The sequence below is a fragment of the Gossypium hirsutum genome, chromosome A06 (genome assembly GCF_007990345.1).
Source record: "Gossypium hirsutum isolate 1008001.06 chromosome A06, Gossypium_hirsutum_v2.1, whole genome shotgun sequence".
Lineage (NCBI taxonomy): Eukaryota > Viridiplantae > Streptophyta > Magnoliopsida > Malvales > Malvaceae > Gossypium > Gossypium hirsutum.
Genome location: NC_053429.1, coordinates 106,094,897 through 106,099,238, shown reverse-complemented (window position 1 = coordinate 106,099,238; position 4,342 = coordinate 106,094,897). Strand labels below are relative to the sequence as shown.

General features: G+C 36.8%; 1 pseudogene; it reads left to right on the top strand.

The window, feature by feature from the left end:
- Nucleotides 1-317: 317 nt before the first annotated feature.
- Nucleotides 318-1,512, top strand: LOC107963164 (probable O-methyltransferase 3; annotated as a pseudogene).
- Nucleotides 1,513-4,342: the final 2,830 nt, after the last annotated feature.

Below are 4,342 nucleotides of genomic sequence, written 5' to 3'. Positions count from 1 at the left end.
AATAAAGGGCGATAAGTCCCAAAGTGATGTCTTGGAGGATTTTTTATTATAAAAATATATAGATATTTTTATTTTATTATTTATAAAAATACTTACTTTAAAAATTATATACGTAAATAATTTATTTTAAACATTAAACATCAGTAATGTCATTGGCATTCGCATCACTATCTCCAATTTTTTTTTTTAAGTGTTATACCGAACTGAAATTTAATTATATAAAATATTCAGGGAGCAATTACGTTTTAGATTGGGTGAAGTTTATATAAACGTCTTTAACTTGCTACTATCCTCTAAAATCATTTCTGATTTTCAACTAATTGTATTCCACATAAAAAACAGGAAAAAGAAAAAGCTGTCTCTCTAAGAAGCCTACAGATTAACTGTGTCATGGATCAAGAAGCCATTGAATCCTTTCGAGCTCAAGCTCATTTATATAAACATATATTTAACTACGTAAGTTCAATGTCACTCAAGTGTGCTGTTCAGCTTGAAATCCCAGATGCAATCCATAACCATGGCGAACCCATCACTTTATCTGAGTTGGTCTCGGCTCTTGGAATTGATCCAACCAAAGCTAGCTTTACATATCGGCTGATGCGGGTGCTGGTGCACGCAGGTTTCTTTGCTAAGACGAAAGTCAATAAAGGTGAAGAAAAAGAAGCATATGTTCTCACACTATTTTCCAAAATACTTGTCAAAGAAAAGATCAATTGTTTATCACCCTTTGTTGTGGGAATGCTCTGTCCTGCTTTGATGATGCCATGGCAGTTTCTGGGAGATTGGATGCAAGGAACAAAGAAGAGTCCATTTGAGGCTGCAAATGGCAAACCCTTTTGGGACTATATGGACCATGATCCCGTGTTCAAAACCCCTTTTCCATGATGCAATGAAAAGTGATTCTAAAATGATAAATTTGGTTGTTAAAGACTGCGAGCCAGTTTTTGAGGGTTTGAAGTCATTAGTTGATGTTAGGGGTGGAACGGGAACCATAGCCAGGGTCATATCCGAAGCATACCCCCAACTGAAATGCACCGTGTTTGACCTCCCTCACGTTGTGGCTAACCTGCCAACTACTGGCAACTTGAATTTTGTTGGAGGCGATCTGTTTCAACATATCCCTTCAGCAGATGCCATTCTAATGAGGTATGCAAAACTGATCATGATTTATTTCACATAGCATAAATGTTTTTACCAAAAGTTATGAAATCCTGCATGCATATATATATTGTTAAGAAAACTGAGGAGTTAAGAGACCTAACATTTCATGTCGAGTTAGTGAATCTTAGCTTTAAAATTTTATTTTCCATTGATCTTAATTTGGAGACGAGTAATTTTGCAGCTTGTTTTACATGCTTTTGGCGACGAGGAATGCATAAAAATACTGAAGAAATGTAGAGAAGCCATCCCAACGCAAGGTGAAAAGGGAAAGGTGATTATCATAGACATTGTGATAAATGTGGAGAAAGATGAACATGAATTAACTGAAGCCAAGCTATTCTTCGACATGTTGATGATGGTGGAAGTCAGTGGCAGAGAAAGAACCGAACAAGATTGGCAAAAATTGTTCATGGCAGCCGGTTTTTGTCACTACAAATTAACACCCTTGTTTGGTTTAAGGTCCCTCATTGAGGTTTATCCTTAATTTAAAAAAAATAAATTAGATTTGCAAAAATAAAGTACGTTTTTAAATCTTTGATACTTTGTTGGAGTGTTTTAGAGAAAACTTAGTTAAAAAAAAAAAACAATAAAGGCAAGAAGAAAGTAGAAATAATTTTGGATGGAAAGTGTATATTTCATTGAACTGAAAACTAATGCTTATATAGAGAAAAAGTTCAACAATGACTAAAAATAAGCAATTAAAATATTTATATTCTCTAACAAATCTCTAAATATCAACAATTAATTGAAAATGGTTAAAAGTAACCAAATTATTTTGACTGCAACAATTGAGGCAAATCTTCAACACTCCTTACTTCAATTGCTACAAATTCGAAGCATTTCTTTGAAAGATTAAAATTTACTCCTACGCAAAGCTTTGGTAAATATATATGCTAACTGAAGATCAGTCTTGCAGTACATTAATTCAACAAAACCTTCCTTTTGCACATCGATGAGAGAATATTTTGATATTGAAATGCTTGGTTTTCCCATTAAAATGTGATTATTTGAGATAACAATAGTTGCTTGATTATTTACCAACACTTTTGCGCACTCTTTTTGCTTTAAATTAAGATCAAGTAATACTTTTCTAAGCCATAAAGCTTCATTTGCAACAACTGTTACTGCAATAAACTCAGCTTTTGTTGTACATTATGCCACAATTTATTGCTTTTTAAAACAATAACCATAGGTGCTCTTCATATCATACGGTGAACCAACTCAATCATATTAGAATATCTTTACAACACGTACTTCTGACTTGCATAAAACTTGATTTTGAAATTTAGCGTTCCTTTAACATATCCTATCACCCTTTTAGTTGGTCGAAAATGAGTGTTAGTTGCACAAGTAATGAATCTAGATAGAAGACTTACAACATGTAAAGTATTAACTCTAGTAGTTGTAAGATACATAAGAGAGCCAACCAACCTTCTGCAAAAAGTCTCATCCACTCTTTCATCTTCATCATTTTTGTTCAACTTTTACTTTTGACACATGGAAGTGGTTATTTCTTTGCAATTGTCCATTCTACACTTTCTTAGAATCTCACTTGCATATTTCTTTTGATAGATGAACACTTCATTTTGCTTTTGCTTGATTTCCATTCTTAGAAAATAAATCATTTCTCCCTAGTTTGTCATCTTGAAAGTATATTGTATATCTATTTTGAACTTTTTAACAAATTCATCATTGCTTCTAGTAATTAGCAGGTCATTTACATATAGCGAAACAATAATAAAATTGATTTCATCACCTTTAATATGGATAGTAGCTTCACTGAGGCTCTTTCTAAAACCAAATTGCCACAAGTGCTCATCAATCATGCTATACCAGGCTCTAGGCGCCTACTTTAGCCCGTAGAAAGCTTTTCTGAGCTAAAACTGTAAAACCCCTAACCTGAATCCATTGCCGAAATAGGGTTACGAAACATTATCGGAGTTTACAAATCAAATGGACAAAAAATTCAAACATTTCATATCATATAATATTCATGTCAAAAATCAATAAAAAAACATACATATTGTTCTTTATACGAGCCCTCGAGGCCCTAAATACGCGTTAGAAACAAGTCAGGACTAAATCGAAAACTTAGAGAATTTTTCATAATACATTAAAACTTTTCAAAGCTGCAAGGGTCACACGGGAATGTGGCCAGTCACACGGCCAAGAGACACACCCGTGTGGGCATTCGAAATAGGGCCACATGGCCATGTCCCAGCCCGTGTCCGTGCCCGTGTACCTCTTTGACTTGGTCACACGGCTAAGCCACACGCCCGTGTGCTAGGCCGTGGACCCTTAGAAGTAACCTATACGCCCATGTGCCAGGCTATGTGCTAGGCCATGTAACAGCCTGACTTGCAAACCTTTTAAAGTTATAGGGGACACACAGTCGTGTCACCTGGTCGTGTGTCACACACGACTGAGACACACGCCTTTGTCTCTACTCGTGTGGATGAAAATAAGCCATTTTTGTAACACCCCTCACCCGTATTCATTGTCAAAATAGGGTTACGGAGCATTACCGAACTTATAACACAATTAAACATACATTTTTCATACAATTTTTCCATTTCAAACATAAAACAATCACCATCATACATATCATTTCTAATACATGCCTATGAGGCCCAAATCATGCTTTATGAATGGTTTTGGACTAAACCGATATCTCAGGCAACTTTTAGAAAACTTAGAAAATTTTTCAAAATACAGGGGACACACACATGTGTGGCCCGACCATGTGTTTCACACGGCCAAAGACACATCCGTGTCACAGGTTGTGTGGACATTCGAAATGGGATCACATGGCAGCATCCCAGGCCGTGTCCTACCTCGTGTAACTCACTGACATGGGTCACACGGCCAACCGCATGCTCGTGTGACCAGCCCGTGTACCCTTCGAAATGGCCTCACACCCCCGTATGCCAGGCCGTGTGCTAAGCCGTGCCAAACCTGTAGGGTATACTGACTTATGCCACATGGCCAAGTCACTCGCCCGTGTGCTAGGCTGTGTGGAGCATACTGACTTGATTTCAAATTCAACACCAGATGACACACGACCATGTAACCTGAACGTGTGTCACACATGGCTGAGACACAAGCCCGTGTCTATGCTCGTGTGGAGAAAAATAAGCTATTTACCAAGCCATCTTGCCACCCAAATTTGCATACTTCTACA